The 22,700-nt window shown below is 42.0% G+C and overlaps 1 protein-coding gene across 14 annotated transcripts in view; it reads right to left on the reverse strand.

Annotated features, from left to right (window-relative positions):
* ZBTB20 (zinc finger and BTB domain containing 20) overlaps positions 1-22,700 on the reverse strand; it is a 487,426-nt gene that overhangs the window by 23,633 nt on the left and 441,093 nt on the right. For all 14 annotated transcript variants that reach the window (XM_063351328.1, XM_063351320.1, XM_063351312.1 and 11 more), the window contains 2 exons: positions 10,599-10,695; positions 3,100-3,287 (listed from right to left, as the gene is read on the reverse strand). The gene's annotated coding sequence lies outside the window, so the exon portion shown is untranslated. The remainder of the gene's footprint in view (positions 1-3,099; positions 3,288-10,598; positions 10,696-22,700) is intronic.

The raw sequence follows: 22,700 nt of genomic DNA on the forward strand, positions 1-22,700 counted from the left end.
TAGAATTAAGCCCCAAATTAAGTTGTGCACCACATATGACTTTACCCAGACTTTTCTGCTAAGTACTCGATTCAGTAAGACTGGTATTCAGGCTATTGCTTAGGCTTTCTTCACCTCTGCCTTTTACAGCTGAGAAGCAGATGGCTACCATAGAGTTTTTATTTCCTATGCTTGGAAAAACTATTTTGATCTGAATCATTCCAAAAGCACCCTGATTTTTTAGAGTAGATTGGCTTTGGAATATTTCTCATAATAAATATGTGGTGTTGTTTTCTGCCAAGCACTAGTGACTGCGCATGCAAAATGGGCAGTGAAGATTTCAAATTGATTTGAATAGGTGGCCTATAAAATCCAAGTCTTTTTTCCAGATACATGAATGAGGGCTTATGGAACCATCTGTACATCACTACATTTTTCCAAGAATTGATATACCCTACCATGCTGACTCTTTCTGGGTGTTTCTGATATTTTCAACAAAAATTCCTCTCAAACTTCCTGTCTAATCCTAGTTTTTAAGTATTTTTAAATTATTTCTCATCCGCGAGAAAACTCCTCACCAGAATGAAGAATGTCCTTTGAAAATGAAATATAATATCCGTTGTGGGGGTAGAGGCAGTATGGTGGTCTGGGAAATGGAGGTGAGGCAATGTTGTAATGTCTAGAAGGCAGAGAGAAGGACAGGAAGTGTTGCTGGCCCAAAGAAGTAAAGCATCACCACAGGTCCAAAAAAGTTGAGAGGAAAAAAAAGATGCAGCAATGTAGCTGTGAGAGGAGTGGAAGAGAAGGACAAAGGGAGGGATTCTAGGGTGAGGGAAAAGAATCAGTCCAAAAGGCAGAGGAGGCAAGAGGTAAGGAGAAGAGGTTTGTAATGACAGGGAAGCCCATTTTTAAATGTTGGGAGCCACAAATATTAATCTCTTGGGTTAAAGAGCAGATCCCAGCACAAAGGATGGAGGCAATATTAAAAAAAAACCCACATAAACCAGGAGATAGCTATAGTAAATATGCAGTAATTATTCATCATGCCTTGTTCATGTGAGAAACTGGCATTGCTATTTTGCGAGGTCATGCCAAGCACTATTTATATGCATACCGCGCCAAACAAATACAGCCTGATAAAGGTTATAACCTATCATAAACAATGGAAGTTTTTCCATTGGTTCCAAAGCACATGGAATCAACTTACAGAGATCAGCACTACAAGATGTCTTATCATTTCTTGAATTTTTGCAGGACTCTAACTGTATTTTGGGAACTAAATTTTAACAATTCCTGAGATAGGACAATATTAATGCTGAAGTTATTATTAAACTTCTTTTCTGAAAAGAACAACTTCAGTGTGAAAAGAGCACCTAACCTGGGTTTGCAGTTTATTCGTATTGGTATTGTGAATGTAGTAGGAATAGAAGGTGATTTGGGGACATTAAAAACTTTGGGGTCTAAAAGACTCTGTTTGTGTACAGAACAGGTAGAGCACAAGGAGCAGGAGGCTCCATCTACCTCTACTGCCCTCTGCAAATATTCCTCACGCCTGAACTTGGCCACCTCAGAAATCAAAAGCAGGCGCTCATTCTCCAAGTTCTCTACAGTCCCTGCTGGCCTCTGTCCTAAGGTTGCTTTCATGGGTTTCCATTTGTACTGTCAAAAAACATCAGTGTGAGGTTTCAAATCCCATTTACTAATGAACTCTTTCATCTTTGTGAATGGGATAAAGGGATTCTTTGTTTGAAAATAAGGATTATTTTTTCTTGTTGTTCTGCTCATTTTTTGCATCTTTTCACAAGCTTTTTGTTTTCAGAAAACATAACAAGACAAAACTGTCCCCCAGTTTTAACAAAGAGCCTGACATCTCCAATTTGAAGAGAATTCTTGTATATACTGAATTGCATGCTGCCTGCTGCTCAATTATTTCACATCTCTTTCTTCTCCCCAAATCAGCAGGTGAGATTTGGGAAAGTCTCCCCAATGTTTACCAGCTCTATTAAAATCAAGATCTCTAGAAGAAGCTCATAATGAATAAAGTCAGAAGCCAACAGGAATGAATTGCAGCTAAAGTGATTTTGATAGAGATGATCCCTATAACCCGGCTGCTTCCAAGCTTGGCCCTGAGGCAGGATTTTTAAATTAAAAAAAGAAAAGGATATACATACTTTTTAATCTGATTTTTTATTGTCATGCCCTGACTTTTTTTATAGTCCTTTGCGAATTCTGGTTGGCTTACGAGCTCTTGAAACCTGGCGTCATCATCTTTCTTTCTCTTCCCCCTCCCCCCCCTTGTAATTTTTACAACATCCTAAAACCATCACAGAAGAGGTAAACTATATATTCTAAAACTGGTGAATGATGAGGTTCACATCATCCTGCATATTCTTGCCCAAGAGCCTTCCAGGCAGGGACCACTATGAAATGACAGTGTTTTGAAGAGCTGACAGGGTAAGTTCTGACTTTCCAAAATCCAGTTTTAATCACTCCCTCCTTTATTTTTGTATTTTTTGGCAAAATGGAAAAGAACATCTTTAAAAGGCCAATTAACCCATGCTGAGTAATCTGAAAGTGGATGCACTCAAAATAAAGGCCTTAAACTGGTACAACCACACAGGTCTACAAAGATTTTCCAGACTCTCACAGGCTGAGCCTCTCCACAAAACACTTCCCCCTTTCTTTGTGGAAATGCTTTACAATCCTGGGTGTCAGAGCCAGACACTTGTTTTTTTCCCATTGCAATACAGCATAGGCTGAAAGTCCCCAGTCAGTAGATATGCTTGGGTAATGAGAAGCATGTGACTACGTGGAGAGGAGTAACTACGGCTTGAGTTGGAAAGAGACACGCTTGAGGGGGTCTTCCATTTTTAATTCGTGAGAAGCAGCAACCTGACCCAACAACACACTCTCAGCTTCCTCTGGCTGACTCCATTCTCACAAACTTAATGCAAAATGCTCTGTTTCAGCGGTAATTCCCAAAGAAGGGAAAAGGTAAGCCCTGAGGAAATCCTGCTCGTGCCATTATGGAAAGAGCATCCAACTGGAAAACCTGGTCCACAGTAAGGAGCAGGTTTTCAAGAACCCCGGCACAACCCAACAGCCTGTTGGTGTACTCACAATCAGATGACCCTGTGTGTGCGTGCAGGTTTGTTGGTGAATGTGGTGAGTGGATGAGGGCTGGGCTCAGAGACGGAACAGCTTCAAAGTTCAGGCAGGGAAGGCCTGGCTTGGCGCTGCATGCACCCGTCTGAGTAATCTCATTCTCCTCAGACGCCTTCTGGTTTTCAGCTGTCTTGGGTTTCTTCCTGAAAATAAACAAAGAGACCTTTGAAGGGACTGACTGCATATTTGGGAAAAGGCATTTTTAGAATCTGTTAAAGATAACTTTCCTTCTCCCCACCACCCCCTCTCTCCTCTCTTTTCCCTTACAGGGAAGGGGGCAGAGAAGACTTTCCTCCATGCTTCTTGTTTGGAAACAAGCTGCTCCTTGTTTTGACTCTGATCCAATGGCCCTGGGACTGTTACAGCAAATAGGCCAAGCACGAAGCTCCTCATTCTGCCCCTACTGATGACATATAAAATGAAACTCGTCCCAGTGGTTTAGACAGTTGGAGCTCCATTTGACAAATATTAACCAAGGATGTAGCATTCTGAATAGAGAGTTATACAGAAATGTAATAGAATTGTTTGAAAAACAAACAAATATGCAAGTTCCCAGTTCAAGACAAAACAGTACAGAGGCTCGTTTTGTAGGGAAAAGCACTGAAGTAATTTTGAGATACAGAGGTCATCTAAGTAAAGCATGAAGATCTGGAGCCTGAAACAACAGGCTATGAGCACTGTGCATGTGAGCTCTCAACCCCTCCCTCCACCCAGGGCCTCTGAGCATTTTGTAACCAGAGGAATTAAGCCTCAAGAGGAACACTAAGCAGGTAGTTAATCGCCACCTTTGTTTCAGACGAGGAAACTGAGGCACAAAGAGAAATGGCAGGCTTTGAATCACACAGCGAGCATACTGCACAGGGAGGCAAGTGCCCACACCTCCCTGTTCCCCCTCCGTTTCACAGCTGAAGGTGCTCCCTCCTCCACTCCCAGAGGCAGGTAAGCCGCCCAGCCAGCTCCATCCACAGCTTCCAGCCAGGAACACCGCCAGCACGTGGCCATGGCGCTTCAGGAAACATCCGGCAACTCCTGCCAGGCAGCAGGGAGGGCTACAGCCATGCTTCCGAGAGAGCAGCAGGAGCTGGGGAGGCCGAAGTCCTCCGAATAAAACGCTGTTATCTCCTGCCCGAGGCGCAAGCAGTGGCGGGTCACCCTGGGAGCAGGCCCTTCTTGAGGCAGCACCTCACGCTGCTGGGCAACCGTGGAGCAAAGGTCTTCCCACAGCATGGAGGTGCCACCAGCGCCAAGGTGTCTCTGCCTGGCTTCCACCAAGGCCCCACAGCCGTGGCCCAGGCTCCCTGTCTGCTGGCAAAGGCCCTCTCCACAGGGACAGACTCGCCTCCTGAAGGGCCGAGGCAGGAGCCCCTTCTCCCCACAGGCACCTTCTCACCCGCATCCCACCCAGAACAGCACACAGGCTGGCACACCAAAACGTGATTTTCTGAGGATGGGACGGGCCTCTCGATTTTTAAACAACAAGAAAAAGCCCCATTCCCGCAGAGGGGTGTGTGTGTGCGGGACACCTGGCAGGGGAGAGCAGAGGCCCGGGCCACAGCCAGTTACATAAAGGCATTACATAAGGGCGGCACGCCCGGCCGGGGGCAGGGCTGGCACCCGCCGCCATTTCCCGGCGGCCGCCGTCGGGGGGCAGCAGCCGCCTGGGTCCGGCCCGGCCCGGCCCGGCCCGGCCCGGCCCGGCGAGGTCTCTCCCCAGCCGGAAAGCGAAAGCTCCGGAAGAGGGGGGAAGAAAAATTGTAATTATGATGAAAAAAAAAAAAAAAAAAAGAAAAAGTTAAACGGGCCAAAAAAAAAAATAATAATAAAAGAAATCCTCCCCCAGGAGATGCTGGGCCCAATCGGCCGCTGGCACCTGCCCGGCGCTGAAGGGATGCCCTGGGCTGGCCTAAATGCAGAAAAAACGCGCTCGGCCCCAGTCGGAGGGGGTTTCGGGGTGCTGCAGGGGCTGAGCTGAGCTGAGCTCTGCAGGTGAACTCCCGCCGATGGAGGGTGACACCGATCGCCTGGCAGCTGCTGGCAGCTCTGACGTGTTTTGGATTACCGGGGCTAAAAATCCCCCCGCCACGGGACGGGCAGATGGCACTGCTGCTGTATCCTCCACGTATATCATCAATATGCTCAAAATATACCGGGCTGAAGTCTAATCTAATCTAAATCAATAGATGACCAAATGGACCTTACTTAAAAGTTGTAGAGGTATAGCAAAGGGCTGAACTGATTTACTCCATTTTAAATGGGAGGAAAATCAAACCATTTTAAACCGTATTTTTTTCCCGAAGCATCTTGTCACTCCAAGCTCGAGCATGCTTCCGTCTGTTCCCTGTTCTTCCGTCACTGGGATCCATCTCTTGCTACACGGATGAGGATGCAAGAGATGCAGAGCTTGTACGTGGGCGCATGTAATTTAAAGTATATGGACTGCGTATGTTTTGTTTGTAATGGTCTGTGTCGACCCTTGGCATACGAACTCTAGCACACCTTCACACGCTTCATTTACAGATCCTATGACTTTCCCACGTGCAGCCAGCATGCACTGGGAGCTGCCGGGAATCTGTGTATAACACAGTGCTTTTTTACAGCATTACTACCCAATAATCTTTTGGATAGCATGGCTTTTTGTCCAGGCAGCAAAAGATGTATGTAGGCTTAGATTCTGGATGTATGGGGTAATGAAGTCCCAAGCTCCTTGAAGCTGAACTGCTGCATTTAAGGTCTGTTTTCAGCTCAGAGTTAACCCAAGTTACACGCTCGGAATACAGCCTCTGACTCCAGCTCTATCCACACACAAAGTTGCCTCCCCTGGGCAGGACGCTGTTGTTATTTGCAGGGTAGGGGCTCAGTCTGAATAAATACAACTTGTTGTCCGCTAGCACAGCCACAGTTGTGGTGATAGACCAACATGATGCTTCATCATGTGGCTGATCCCACCTGTGCATCCCAGGCATTGAAAACTCATTGGAGGGACAGGTTAAAAAATACTTTAGCAACAGATAGTGACACCAGCTAGGCTGTGCACAGACCCCCCCTGCTTCTTCCTTTCCAAACCCATTTATTTTCTACTTCACTCTTAAGGCTGACGCTACGTTATCAAGATGCTCTTGTGTCGTCGCTTTTGCACATCAGAGTCCTGCAGCTTGGTGACGTGTGCTCACTAGGATAGGAAGAGAAGCAATGTTGCTGACTGGCACTACCAGTGACACCTCTCCATAGCAGTTTGTTTCTCTTACACTGTTCAGACATAGACATGCCCTGCATCTTAGTACCACCTGAAAGGAAGGCAGGCTTCCACATGAGGAAGGCTGAGTAAGGGAGACAGCCAAGTCAGCTAAGGATCCAAAGAAAAGTTTTCAGACAGGAAAAATCCTGTGGACACTGTGATCAAAACTACCTATGAAGAAACCCAAACAAGGCTCTTCTCCAGTCTGCAATGTCTGACTGCTGTTGCCAGCAAAGCACAATGGGCAAAGCCAGAAAAACCCTGCTACTGCTGTAAGTATATTGCTATCCTTTTGCCCTACCTTATCACCCATATAGAAAGCTCCTACTGCTATGATCTTCACCTATATATTCTAATTAAATATTCTTACATTCACTTACATAGTCTACTTCTATTGCTATCTAATTGCTATAGTCTTCACAGGAAGAGTTGTTACGTGCTGGATCAGGTTGTGGCATCTCCATCCTTGGAGATTTTCAAAACTTAATTGAACAAGGCCCTGAGTAACCTAATCCAACTTGGAAGTCAGCCCTGCTCTGAGCAGGGAATTGGACTAGAGACCTCCAGAGGACCCTTCCAACCTAATTTTTTTTTTTTTCTGATTGCACACTTCTATGAACACTTCCATCAGCAAGCTCTCTAATATATCTCCATGTTCCAGAAGGTAAAATGGCATACTAACTGTGGAAGAGTATGATTTGTCATAGCTATGTCAAAAAGCGTGAAAGTGAGAATGAAACAAGTAATAAATATTGTTTGTGTAACCTTCCCAAATTATACCTATGTATCATGCCTAGACTTCATTAATTGTCAGTCCTGTCTGATTATTTCAGTAGTAAGGGTCAGTCTACCTTGCTACTTTAGTTCATGTGATTATGTTCTTCTCTACCCACTAATCCTGGAAACAATAAGTTTGCTATTTTCTTGTTAGTAAAGGCAATAAAAGTTGCAACTTATTTGCAAAAGACTTGGGAATGTGCCTTTGGAGTACGGGGCTCCAGTCTGATATCCAGTTATCTCTGAGCTCCTTCTCTACACACACCTGTGGGGCATTACAGGTCCTTGCAAATACTGTCCTAATTCTTAAAATTATCAAAGGGCCATCATCATGTTTGCTTCTTGTGAAGGACAGCAGAAGGCCAATATAGCAAAGAGATGGCACTTCTGTATATGGACCTGATGCACAGCTTCCCAGAAGTTGAGGACAGAAAAGATGCTGACCTTTCCAAACTAATCTGAATCTTGAGAGTCACTGCAGAATTCATATTTGCTACTGATTTATAAAAGATTTATCCGGTCCATTTCTGAACAGCCTACCAACTCCACCTCTTTACATTTTCTATCCTATGTCCAGGTACTTTTCTTTTGTGTTATTCACTTTCAGCATTCCCTTATATTTTTTCCTGTTATTTTTCATTATGTTCATTTACATCACTTAAAATATTTTATTTTCTTTCTTGATTGTATGCTCTCCAGTACCTAACATCAGGCTAACTGCATCCACTGTCATCCCTGAACTTAACTGTGTATTATCAGCGCTTTCCAGCTCGTGTATAAAGCAAGATGTACAATCACTGCCATCTTTTTATTTCTGCTTTCTGTCAGTATCTTCACTGCAGTGAGGTATTCTCTCCTTTCCGTGTACCTTGACACTATACTATCATACAGCAAGGTCTCAAATGATGGACAACTCACAATGCTGCAGTGACTGCAATGATCCGGGCACTGGCTGCAAAACAGAATTGGCTCCTTTCTGTTTAATTTGAAGGCAGAACAGATAATATTTTGGATAACCTAACCTCAAAGCTATCTAGAAACTAATTACTACCTCTGAGCTTTGGAATGCCTTTAAAACCCCTGCTACACTTCCCCCTTCTTGCTGCCACTCTCGCATACAGCCTTCTCTCCCCCAATCCTCCACTTGCTCTCCACACATCATTTCTTTGCGTGTACCTCCCTTGCAACCATTCCTTGAGTTTGGAATGAATTTCCCCTCGATGAGTTAACATGTTCTCACAGTGGGGCCACCAAACCAGGTCTCTGTCAAAAATAGGCAATGTATGTTGTTGTTTTACTTCTCCCACAGCAGCTATAACTAATGCTTGAACCTTCCCTTACACAGGGAACAGCTCTCTGTCCTGCGGAGACACCAGGTTAGCAACGAACAAATTAGCTCAGGTATAGGAACCAGCGTAGCTCTGCAGAACCCACAGTAGCATCCTGGCTCTCGGGGGAAGCTATGATAATGTGACTGCATGAGAATAATACTACATAATGAACAATAATGAGGCAGTTTTCAGCCTCTGAATACAGGGAGGGCTGGGTCACCAACCAGACCTTTGTTCATCGCATACTAAACAGCACAGAGGGAACATGCCACAGGGTTGCTGATGTTGTTACAAGTGCTGCTGCTGGCTGAGTCTGCCCACCCATGTTCCAGGCATTATTTCTCCTCCTCACAGATATGGCATCACCTTCTAGCAAGTGCCCTCAGGTCAGAGATGCCTGTAAGTGCCCAAGCACTGCATTTAACTCACTAGTGTACAGTTTGTCTGTAACCTTAGTAATTCACAGCAACTGTATAAAATGAAAAAAAAAAAAACAACTGGCTTTTCAGATCCTAAAAATATGAGAGTGTGAAAATAGTTCACGTTTGATTTTAAGCGATATTTTTCCCGAGTGTTCTGCTACACATTCTTCCTCTGCCTGTGTGCGACTAACACAGCTCCTGATATCAGTGCTTATCACTGCCAGTGTTGTGTCTCTTCCAGACATGACATTGACAATACATATTTAGAAACTGACAAAGTGAAAGTGAGAGATGAGTACAATCATTGAATATAAAAAAACCAAAAGCCCAAAAGAATAGCAAAAACACTGAAATCTGCCCAGAGACCTCACCTCAAAATTCAGGGCACACTAAACGCCAAAGCTGATGGTGAAGCTTCCCAAGACGAGCTTGCTTTAAACCACCTGAGCCATCTCTGTTTTCCTGCCAGAAGTGTTGCTTCAGTAGTTGAAAGTCCTGCACAGGCTGACTGCCTGAATATTCACACAGCTTCTCTGATGATTTTGCAGCCACATTGATCTTCATGCTGTTACAGCTACATGACTGGCAGTTTGTTTAAAATCTCTGATTGCAAGTTTGTGTCATACAATGGAAAACACAAACTCCTGAAAACATCGCCATAAAATGTAATATGAAAGAGAAATCCCAGCAGAACACTGCAGAGCAAGAATGGGAGACACGGAGAACTGACAAGAGAGGCCCAATGTTCTAGTGCAATAAAAGCCTGGAAAATTTAATCAACGCAGAAAAGTAAAATAAACTCCAAAATCCCTTACAGGAGACTGATTAACATAATTAAGTTAAACTCAGAGCTTAAGTTAAACTAAGACTGAAATGTGCTGGGTCTGTTTCAGACCTGAAGTGGGGCTTACATGCCCCCAGATTTGTCCATTTTTTCCATCTAAACCACAATTCTCATGGAAGTTAGGTCCTGCCTACAAAACTTGCCTGACTTACACCCTCAGAGTATCTCAGCTACAGCAACACTGTGACAATACTGGGAAGCACTAAGAGTTGATCATAACGTACCATAACTATGAGCTCTGCAGGGAAAAAAAATGCAAATAACATACAGTTGATAATTTCAGAGCATAATAAAACCACAACACAAAGTCAAAATTCTCTCAGGCAATTTCATCTATGTAATCCAGCCAAATTTACCCAATTGTAATGGCCTTAGGAAACACCAGCCCAAATCACAAATGACTCAAGGCCTGGAAAGAACAGCTTAGATTTTTAAGGAGTTACAGTAAATTCAATCAGTATTGCATGCAACACCAAAGAGAGGAAAGGTGTCTCATCAAAAAGTAACAGAAATAAAAAAGAAGATAAACACTCCAAAGACAAACGAGGATGAACCAACTAGAACAGCACAAACTTAAGCAGTAAGCAGGGAAACCTGCCAAACTAAAAGATACAAGTAGATCAAACCAGCCATTGCTGAACTATGCTGTGAGGCTACAACTTAAATATTTAACAGTTTTTTATTGACATATTTTTTGCCCACATAGTTCCTTGCAAATTTCAAAAGCAAAACTTAGCTTACCCTCATCAGTAATGCTCACAGGTGCTGCAGTTTGTTTTTGTTTTTTAAAGATGTCTTTTTTTGCTGAAACAAGAAGTCTTTTATAAGAGATAAAATATACTTACAGTGGTTTCCAAATGGTATCACTCTTCAGGTAAATTACTCCAAGCCTTGGACTTAGTGCAGACGTTCATTGGGGCAGGGAACAGAGAGAGGCTGTGTCTGTACCAGAAAGAACCAAAAGGAAAGGTCAGGGGAAAATAATAATTGTTTACTGAGAGCAAGAAAACTTACTGCAACACTAACTGGCATTCTCCACTGTCAGTACAGCTGGCTGCAGCCTGGTAGGGCCAAATTCTTCCCAGTTCAATTCCTCCAGCCCTGGCTGCAAACAACAACAGAGTCAGTCCCCAGTTACCCCAGTCTGCCCATGCAACCTATTCTGGTGAAGTGAGGAGGAGAGGGAGGCTTAGCCAGCAAAGCGCTATCAGTAGGATTCATTCTGAGAAGTTGCTCACTCCAATGGCATGAGCACGGAGCAGTGATGGAGAGCTAGCACAAACTTGGCACTCAAGTGCATCTCATCAGAACAACAAGGCTAGTCCTGTTCAGAGCAACAACAAACACTTCCTCGGGATTGAAAGGCAGGAAAAGGAAGGAAAAATCCCCCTTCACTTCTTTTGCTGTCTTTACATCACAAAAATGACGGCTCATATCAAAGCAGAAACCCCACTTATCTCCCATCAGCCACCAGGTCTACTGCGGTGAGACCCGTGAAATAACTTATTGTCAGCCTTTAAGGAAAGATTCAGCTCGGCAGCAGTTTTATGTCTGACATCTCCTGAGCTAAAGAGGGAGTTGGACTCAGTGGACTAATACAGAAAGGGATCCAAAGAAAAACCTCAGCTCCAGTATTTATTAGAGGGTGATTTCACCACCCAGACCTAAGTTTTTGGGAGTATTTACATTTTTGGGGGACTTGAATCCCTCTCTAGACTAACAGAACTCCTCCTTTGCTAGCTTCTTATGATCTTTGGGTGTCTCACTGTGGATGTTGGAAGTATGTCTGAAGTTAACATCCAGGGACAGAATTAAATCCTGCTCACTTCACTTATGCAAAGAACTCCTGGGACATCAGCATATTCAGTCCTACCCACAGTGAAGCCAATGGTGCTATTTCCATGAATAAATGATTTTGCCTACTCTGATCAGACAAGAAAAGCAAATATTTGCTTTATCAAAGAAATCAAGAAGGTGAAGAAAAAATGATAAGAGATGTAATTGTTATTTCACAGGTAGTTAATGTCACTGTGCAAGTTGGAATTTATGTCTGTAAATGCAACACAATAAAAAAGCCCCACTGTTCGTGCAGCAGGAACACTGGAATGAGCGCCAGCAGACACAATGAAGGATTTTAGATGACACTGTAATAAGGTACTTCACAAAATATACATTCAGTTTTATGTTCAATTTATACATTTTGTAATGATGACGTTTATTGGTGACTGGGATATATGTTACATACTGATTTCAACAGGCTACACGAAACCTGGCAGCTACACTTCACAGGGGCTCAAGCAAACATTTTCTTTGATTCCAGTGTTTGTGGGTTCTCCCCTCTTGAAGTCTGCTTTGAATTGCAAATTGAGTAAATTTAAGTAAATTTAAACACACACACACGCAAATCCTCAACTTAGCCTGAACCTCTGAGTTTCACCAGGGCTTGTGAGAGGAACCATATGCCAGCATCAGGTTAGCTCAAAAGAATTACATAAAACAGTGACACCTTTGACCAGTACCAAGGGTTGAATTTCAAAGGTGCACTAACGCCCAAGGATTCTGTAGATTTAAGTTCTTACTAACACTCAGCATGGCTTACTTTCAAGCTCTCCTTCTCACTTCAATATACGCCCCACCTGTTCTGTTAATGCTGACCTTGCTTCTTATATCCACTTTGCACACATCAGTCTGTCTTTTATCTGGCTGTTGCTCGCCTTCTTAAGGCATAAATCCTGCATGCCTTAAAGAGTGCCCAGTACTTCAGTTAACATGCATTTTTAACTTGTACTAGAAGCAGAAAAATCACAGGATGGGGTCTTTTGTCTTTACTTCGGCAGAACTCCTGCTCATTTCACTCCTAATTTCACACAAGAGAAGCCTAAGAACTGCATGTACTAATCCTGCATATTTTGTCACCTCTCTTTTTGTGTCATTATTGCTCTTCCAATCTCTGGGATCCCAATCCAAGTGGCTCTCTAATGTAGCACTGCCTAGCACTCAATCTGGCTTCACATCAAGGGTCAGGCAGACAAGTTGTTAGAGATGGGCTGTTCAAAGTCTTCTACAAAATCTGGGCACTAAAATCTCTGTGAAAGGCAATGCTTAAAATATCTTCATTTTTCTCCGTCATTTTTGCTATGGCCTGGGAAGATACCTTTTTTTCCCTCCAGTGTGATGAGCATAAAGCACTGAGATCAGCAGCAGCTGATAGGTACATTTTAAGTACATAAAATCAACAAAGCTGATGGTGTTTCAGAGTACATGGGGAGTGCAACAGAGAACGAAATACCCCTACATTTTTCTAAAAATTTTAATCTAGCTTGGGAAAAATTAGAGGAAAAGGATTTTTGACCATGAGAAGATTGGGCAAAAAGAGAGACAAGCAGGACAACAGGGGAATGGGATGTGTGACATCGGGTTAAGTCACTCCTCCCCTCTCTACCTGGGCTCCTCTATCCAGAAAAGGAGAGCATTAACAATTCTGCTCCATGAGGTACTGTGTGCTTAATTAAGATTTTGGAGGATAAGTTTTCTGCATGAATGCATTCCAGAAATGCAGACTCTTATTACTTAAATATTTCCACTAATGATAGTAACTTGGGCATTTTATATATGCTCACTTTTATTCCACCTTGTTCTTCCCAAGCTTTATCTGGTAATTTAGAGGGTGTAAGAAACATTAGTCGTATTACTGTTTTTATTAAGGAAGGTCTGTTTTATGATAGCAGTGATGTACTACAGATTGTGATTTAAGATGTACACTTTAGGTCAATTCTATACTGGCTTCGGTGGAGTTGCAGTGGGCATAAAGTCAGGAGAAAATGTGGTACTTTACATAATAATGCTGATGATTAATGGGCTCCTGGACCATAACTCCATATTCTGAGGCACTGATCCTCCTTCTCCTCCTTCCTGAAATTTGTGTCTTGACCCTTTCATCTCTTGTTATCTACCTTTCTAGAGCTGTTCATTAATCAGCACCATTGATCTGATGTGGTCTGTCATATCATATTACTTAAAACACACGTAAGCAAGCATTGGCCTGACTGCTCTTTACACAACACACCATCACAATATTTCCTTTACAGATGACTTAAATATTACAAACAACAATTTCCTGCTGCTGCTTGGTCATGAAATTTGCTTTTTCTAGGTTGGTTCCTGCAGGATATTTCTATTTCTCCCCCTGGCTGTACTTCTTTCTGCTCAGAGACACCATCAAACACCTTCAGTATTCCCTGTTTGTTGGGGGCACTCATATGTCTGACCTGCAAAAGACAATCAGCAGAACAGCTCTTTCTCTTTGCTTGACACCTAGTATCACAGTCTTCTGTTACTTTCTCTTAGTAAGTCCTGATCAAGGGGACTCAATTTTTTTAGTTAATTGCTATTTATTTTATCCCCGCAATACTTTCCCTGATATCTTCAGAAGTCTGCTTCCTTCTGCCTTCTGTGTGATCCCTAGTAATGAAAAAATTAAAAGAGGAACTTCTTGTGAGCTTATTTCTGATTATTCTTATTTGCTGTGATGGCACAGCGCTGTCTATCATGAGGCAATGGAAAATAAGAACTTGCTAGTGCCACAGAAGTTAGTACGTCTGATCTTAATCCACATATTGTACAGTTCTCTTGAGTAAGGTGGAGTCAATTGTAAATGATGCTTTCACAATCATGATATATTTTCAGACAGAGCTGTCTAGCCTAAATGCAATTCTTTTTTGGTCACTTTTTCTCTCCAGAAAGAGCATTTGGGGTGAAATTCTTAAAGTGCCAACAAGAAGGAGAAGACGAGACACAAAAGTGATTCAAGAGCCAACTTGCCACATGAAGTGGGTTATTCCAGATGCATTTTAATGTTTCTTTTTCAAAAGAAGACATGTTCTCTGACTAGGGCATTTATGTTACATGAACGTAAAGGTTAGGCTGTTGGCTACCTATAGATAGATATCCAACCATAGTGTCTTAAACAGAAATTAAGATGGACTGGGATATAAAAAAGACCTTTCCAACAGAGGTCAGAACTTGTGCCACAGAAAACAGAAAAATTTAGCAGCACAGGACACGCTATCAGAAGGCCATAGCATGAATTTTTCACAATAGTCAGAGCTTCATCTAGGAGAGGAAACTGCTCATTTCTGTACTCTACTGGGAACACTGTGTGTCCACTATCAGTAATTGGGCCTGAAATTCATAAATTAATTTGTTAATGGATTAGACATTTGCTGAAAGACTGTTTAAAGAGGCTGGACTGCTCTAGCCTGGTAAAGGCCAACTTCCCACAAGGACATCTTTGCAAAAGTACTAGAGAAAATATCTCTCCCTGAAGTCCCAGGGGTACTTACTGAAATCTGGAATAGCAATGTGGTTTGTAGTAAAGTCTACATCACGTTCCCACTTTTTGTCTCACAAATCCTCTATTACTTGTCTGTATGTATTTCTTTTTTCCTTCTTTCACTGCCTTTTATCTGATACTATAGAATTTCACTTCCCTTAAGCTGCAATTCTTTTCTTAAGTTTGAGTTGGGCACTTGGAATAGGCATTTTCTTGGTCTCACTTTCATCTGTTGATTCTTCTGATATTTATTTCTATTTGCAAGCAGTATTCTCAATGCAACAGCTAACCATACCTAAGAGCTAATGTCCAAAAAGATAACTCTTCTCCTACTGACTTTCCACTCCCCATGCCGAATGGCCCCTCCTGTCCTAGGCAGCGGTACCAGGCATGAACCCTGAACTTTTGGAAGAGTTCTCTGTCATTTGAGATATAAATTGTTGCGCTGCCTGTTTTTCATTAATGAAGATCTCATCATGCTTAGTGTCTTAGGTGTATAAAATGCACACTTGCAGAGAAACAGGTTAGATGATGACCAAGCAGAGCGTAAGTTGTTCTCTTGGCTGCACCTCACTGTGGGTAGAGCAGGATAAAGCAATGTTAGGCAATGTTAAGCATCTGTTCAGACTTTGCACACCTAATTTGAAATGTTGAAGATAACTGGTACCTGGAAGAGACAATGTCAGTAGTTGGTAGGCTTATCAGAGCAGAAGCAGATCACCAAAAGCCCTGATGTAATATTCAGCCAGACGTTCAAATGAATACAAAAATTTATGATGCCAGACTGAACCATGACAGTGCGTCAGTCCATGAGTTATTTTTTCACAAGTGGTAAAAAGAAGAAACCGTATTGTACATATAGATAGATATGTACAGATATGGTAACCATATATATATGTATGTATGTATAGTTATATATACAATTATTTAAAATTGTCTTATTCTGGCAAAACATTGCTGGGATAACAACACAGAACTCTCTACATTCCTACTATGGAGCCTTCACAATTGTATCTGAATGTTGAATGAAACCACATACTTTTCAAAGCAACTCATTCAAGTGGGGTGCAACTGAGGCAAATACATAAAATCATGATTTTATTGACCTTGGTGTCAAACATGGGGTAAATCTTCTGTGCTCAGTGGAACAGCACCTACATAAGCTTCCCAGGGAACAGACTGATTTGTGGGTAGTGCTTGTATATTGCTAGCGTTGTTGAGTTTTGAGTTCTAGTTTTCTAGAGATACTTACTATTAATAGAAGCAGTTTGAGAGTATAAACAGCCTCAGGCATTCATGTGTTGATGCTGTAGGTTACAAGGCATCAGCATTACGGTATGAAACTCAAAAGGTTGCTGGGAGGGGAACAAGGTAAGAGGTTAAGATTTTGAAGGCATCAACACTGAAGATGGCCAGCGCAATCAGAGTATTGCCTTGTTACCATGAAGGCAGCACTTGGACAACATGATACTGCCTTGCTACCTTAAGCAAGGTTCTCACAAAACCAAAAGTACAGTTGTGCCGCAATTACTAACAATGTTTCTGCAACTGAAATATGAGTTGCCATCACTGCAATCACCAGAGACGAAGAAAATGTGTAGAAATTAAATTGTTAGGGTAATATATCCGCCTAAGCTACTGCTTTGGCTAGATGAGCCAGATTAGCTCATGACAGATGAGCTTCATGAACATTTCATTGCCAAGGAACCTTGTCAAAATATTGGTGATTTCTCCGAATCTGTTCAACATCATGGAGATGTCAAACGAAATCTGAAAGGACATTATTTTTTCAGGAAGAACAAAAACAATGAAAGCATATGAAGAGAACGAGCTCAGTTTTTTCCTGCTCCCCTACACATTGCTTTGGTTTCATTGAATGCTGTCCTTGCAAATACTTTGGCATAAACCTGGAAACCTTTAGTACCATAGATGTTGGTGAATTGAAGAAAGTGCCGAATATCCTCAAAGAACACATCTCCACGTTTCAGCAACCAGGTTTGCAAACTGATAATGTATTTTTACCTAGGTGCAGGGACTGTAAAATCTCAACACATAACACAATTTAATGAAGCTTTACACTATTGGCTCTGGTTCTGCCATACGCTCCTCCCTCCTGGTCACAGGGACAGCACTTGATTTATCAGTGTCCGGCCACCAAATTTGTAGATCTCATGCTGAAAGCTGATCTCAATCACAAGTCTGAAGTACGGTCATGAGTATGGAGGATGATACAAAATGGTAACTGGTAAAAGTCATGAAAACTCAGGTTCTTTTTGTTGCTTGTAGAAACTGTGACATACTGTTTATGTTCATTTGTGGTATAATTCCATGCAGGACAATGGAATACGACCAGCTTTAAACTTCAATGGATTTGATCCATTTGTCACAGAACTACTCCCTCAAGGAAAAATAGGAAATAAAACCTTCACTCATACATTTGGTTTTCTCACGCACCAAAAGCCAGGTTATTAAATAGATAAACAGAAAAACTGAACACCCTCCTCCCCCAAAAAAAACCTTTGCATCATCTTAATGGAATTCTTCCCTCTCACTGAGCTTTTATTATGTGACTTGTTTTATAAGGAGAGGAAGAAACTTACAGGATTTTTATCTGCCTTTAATAGGGGAAGATGTATATTAAAAATCATGTTTGCATGCATTCTGGGGGGCAAGGTCTGAGACAAGGCATCTTTTCCTCATGTTTTAAGATTCATAACACCAGTGCCCGAATGCTGAGCTAAACGATGTTACTGACAGTCAGGAAAAACACTCAGATGATTTTGAGATTTTTTTTTTTTGTTTTGGATGACTGTCTCCCGTCTCTGAAGATTTCCCTTGCAAGTCAATCATTAAAGAGTCAGTAACCAACACAGTGAAAAGACTAGGTAAAAAGCACCACGAACATGTTTCCCCATACCATTCTTCCCGTGTGTTTGCTGCCTCTGGCCTCAAACTGTACAAATGAAAGCTTGTTTGATTTATGTCAAAATGTATATATAAAATATCACACAGGATCCACAGAGAAACAGAGTCACTCTGGGCTTTGGTTTCATTATCCACTGAGGAATAACTGACTACAGCCTTGGAGTACGTAGAACTGATCAAAGCATTTGCTTCCTCACAAGCAAAGAGAAACCCACTGTAGATTTCCTGTTTCATGCTTCAGTGCCAAAACACAATGAAAAAAGTTCTAGATGAGCATGTGAATTATTCTAAAACATTGTTCAATCAAATCTGATGGTTATGCACATTTGTGAAACTCATCATTTGAAATGTCAAGTCACTGACAGCAATGTGTCCTGAGGTGTGATGTATATTTGTGATAATTATTTGCTTTTTAAAGTTATGTATCATCTGCATCAAAACAGGATTCTTCTTAAGTGTGCCTGAAATGTAGAGATGTCAGTGCTGGCTGCGTTGTTCAGATCTGGGTTTTAAATACCCTGTGCCAGGAAAGCACAGAGTCAGGATACGACTACAATGCCATTTTTAAGGCATTCTGAGCTATTTTTCACTTTTCTTCTAAAACTGTATGCTGTGTGCCCGATGGAAAATGATTACTAGCATTAATAGTAGCTGAAGTGATTTCTACTCTGTACAGTATATACAGCATGATGCATTAACGAAAGTAGCATAGCAATAATTGTTGTTATTCTTACTCCAGTATTAGCAAATGACATGATTTATTGGAATTCAGTATTCAGCTCTCTTCTGTGGCTCTTAGAGGCTATTTCTCTGGTCATTTCAAAACTCTCTTGAATGAAACTGAAGGCAGTTGGCTGTTGTTGGATAAGTTCTGCTAACGTAGGAGGGCTGTCTCCTGAGTGCTAAAAAGACCATTTCCAAATCTTCAGCGTCTTCTTCCTTGACAGCAGAAGTTACTACGCAGAATGGTTTAGATGACGCTGACAAGAAATTTTACAGGAGATCTACAGTCTTTCAAGAGGACACATGGTAGGGAATGGCAGTGACTTGAGGGGACCTGATAGCAACTTCCCCACCTTTTACTTCTGGAAGGTTAAACTCTGTAAATAAGCACCTCGCTGGTGTTCGCTTTTGTATTCTTAACATAACACTTTTTCCTATCAGGAAAGAAATTCTGTGAGGAAAAAAATTCTGCAAGGAGGAGATTGGATCTTCAGCTGCAGACAATCTGGCAGCTACCTTACTCCTGCTATCTCCCAACAGAAATTGTTATAAGAAAATGGCCCAGATGAACAAAATGATGAAGGTGCTTGCAGATATTCTGATCTTTGCTACGACCAGCAAGAAGTACTGTAGGAGATGGATCAGGAGTCTTAGCTGTAGGGGAGCTCAGAGCTATTCTAGTTCAATCAGATTTCTCAATTTGCTCTAATGAAGAGTGCTGGCAGAAGTTCAAAGCTACTCCAGGTCTCGACTCTCCCTCCACATTACTATAAAAATGACTGTAGAAGTGTTAACTGCAGAGGAGCCAAAAGTTGTTTTGGTTCCAGCCTTTCCCAGCAGGAGTAACTGAGAAAATAGAGTAGGAGTGCTAGTTCTGCTCACAGCTCCCTCAGCCTCCTGCAGAACACCAGAGACGTTGCCGGGAATATGGCAAAGTGTGCCCAGCGCTGTCTCCCCTTGCAGCTCCCGCAGCCTCAGCCTCTCCCTGCAAACGCCGCCGATACAGATGCACCGGCTCAGTAACTCCAGAAGTCTTCGGAATTAGCATTAACCTCTGCTGCTGATAACCCGACGGCTGTTTGAGAGGCAGAAGGTATCAAGAGGATGGCTGTGTTCAGCCAGCATTGATTTCTTCGGCCTTTTGTCTGTGTCTGCTTTCTGTCTCATTTGGAGGTGGTTACCGTTACTACAAGTAGCATGAATCATGTCTCTGTTAAAAAACAGAGCTTCAATTGTCTTACATAACCCCTGGTAACTGCATGTCTAATAATAGCAAGCCATTTCCAGGTAGGGAATCTGTCTGAGTCCCAGACCCAGACACATGCACATGCGCGCACACACACACATTCATATTACTTTTTACACCTCACTTCTGGGAAGGAGTGAGCTTTTAACATGTGGTATGACAGTTCTGAGCTGCAGGACCTGGCAACTATTATTTTAAAATGCCATTTTTCACTTATTGCCTTGAGAAGCCAGTCCGGCACGTGCAATTTGCTCCAACAGCCCAAACAGCAAGAGGGAGTGAAATGAAAACCTGACAGCAGTGTTTTGGTTTGAGCAAGCATTGAATGGCAAAGGCCATGGTTGGATCCTGACCTGAAAGCTTGACTCTTTCTACACATGAGCTCTCCTTCTGTCTCTTAGAGAAGGCCCACATTTTGATAAAGTTGGTACTTCTCATAGTTCTGGCAAACCCTTATTTTTTCCACCCCTCAGTTTCCCCCTTGAAAAAGTAAAGGACAACATGCAGTTCCCTCACTACTGCAAGGCTAATAGATCATGCTGAAAATCAATAATGAGGTCTTCAAATGAAACTTCTTTGTAAACTGAAAATATTCTTCATATTGTAACCCATGAGTAGTCCACAGAAGGATGAAGTTTCTGAAGATTACTATGGTGTCACAAAAATTCTAAACTTTCATTCAGTAGGAGGTCAAGGAAGAAATTCTGACTGGTAACGTTGCCGCTGTTCTGTGAGACATTGATCTGCCTGTCCTTTTGCCGAATGAGACAAAATTTCGCTGCAGAGAAACATGCTACCAAGTCCATCAACTTCAGTATCCTGATTCTGGTTAATAACAAACGCAAGACTCTTCAAAGGGAAAGAAGCATAGAATAATAGAATATCTCAAGTTGTAAGGGACCCATAAGGATGATTGAATCCAGCTCCCTGCTCCTTCCATGAATACTTTAAATCATACAACTATGAGCATCATCCAGACGCTCTTTGAACTCTGACAGGCTTGGTGCCGTGACCACTACCCCGGGGAGCCTGTTCGCAAGCAGAGTGATTCTAGACTGTTTCACAAGGTCTTCCAAAGAAAACAGTTCCTTCTGACCTCTCTTACCATCAATAAGCATACCTGGGCATCTAAGCTTGGATTATATGGTATTACCAACATAAGAGCCAGGCTTCAGCCACTCCATACTTCCATATTCTGTGAGTTTAAGAGATGGATTCGAAACAGGGATTTGGAAAGTCAATTTGACTTCTGGATTTGTCCAGCTTTGGGAGTTAGGTTTAGGTTCATCTCTTCGCATTGTGGGAATGCAATAAACAACTAAAAACTTAACTGATGACATGATAAAAAATGTTCTCCTTCAGCTTTTATTTCTAAATGTATTATCTTTGTCAGCTCAGACAGTCTTTCTTGAAAGTTCTTTGGAAGTACTTAAAAACAATAAAGCTTAGTGGATCAGATGTCAGACTCTGGTTCTACGCCTACTTCTGACCAAGGCGTACCATATAACCAGGCAGAGTCTTTACTTGTCTGTTTCTCGGGATCTATGGACAATAACTAGAAATTTGATATCGTTATTATGGGATCAAGTGTCTTACGTATTATGAGTCCCTGGATCCACAAATAACCTTACAGTAAAGTCAGAACCGAACTAAACATAAATTGTGTTTTGAACTTACAAACTGACTGGTCTGGCCAACAATTGTCGACCAGCTTTCATGGATGCTCTCCCATTAAGTTACTCATATAGTCTCAAACAGATTTCTGTGGGTGCAACAGGGAAAAAATTGGACTGGTACTTTTATTTTTTATCAAATAAAAGCCTACGGTTCAGCAGCAATAAGCCTACTGTGAGAAGTCCAAAGACCCAAGCAAGTAAAAAAAAACAAATCAAACAAGAAACCTGCTGAGTTGTAAACTGTAGTTTATCAGTATCATGCAGTCATGAGCTGACTGTGTTACTGCCCTAGGGTAAGAAGTTCTTACCTTTTTCTGTAGGAAGTCAAATTAATTTGCCTTCGCTATCTAGTAATCCCCTTGTCAAGCAGTAAGAAATTCAGATATTGGCCACTCTGTGTTACAATGTACTATTTGGAAAGTTGAAAGACATAAATGAATGGAAATCATAGATCATGCAACAGTTGCTGAACTTGCAACATTCCTGCTACAAAAATCATATTAATATTTTAATTGCTGATCATAAGGCTATGCCCCAGATTTTGGCTAAACATCTGAGAACACAATGGATCTTCTGCGTTCAGGTTATTTTTATTAGGATTGAAACTCCTACAGGAAGCACTTTCACTGGTGGCCCACTAAAGGGTTAAGCAAAAGTTGGACTCAAGTTTACAAAGCCATCTGAACTGGCTTCAAGTAGACATGAAACATCTATGCATCTGGAAAATGGAGCTTGCAATTGACTGTTCTGTACCATCTGCTCTCAAGAACATTTTCTGCTTGGGAGTTGCATAAGCAATGAAAAAAAGCACACAAACAACTTCCTGTACCATGTTTTCGGTCACTTGTAATGACGCATTACAAAGCAAAGCAGCTAAATATGCACAACTGTGCCTCACTCCAGATGACAACATGTATTATATAAGAGCAATGCTTGACAGAAAGACACTTATTTTAAGATATCATGACACAAAGAGCACCCAAGGGGAAATATTCACTACACATGAGAGTTGGGGGCAAGAGCCAGGGAGAGTTCTGCCTCCATC

The sequence above is a fragment of the Chroicocephalus ridibundus genome, chromosome 1 (assembly GCF_963924245.1).
Source record: "Chroicocephalus ridibundus chromosome 1, bChrRid1.1, whole genome shotgun sequence".
In the NCBI taxonomy this organism is placed as follows: Eukaryota; Metazoa; Chordata; class Aves; order Charadriiformes; family Laridae; genus Chroicocephalus; species Chroicocephalus ridibundus.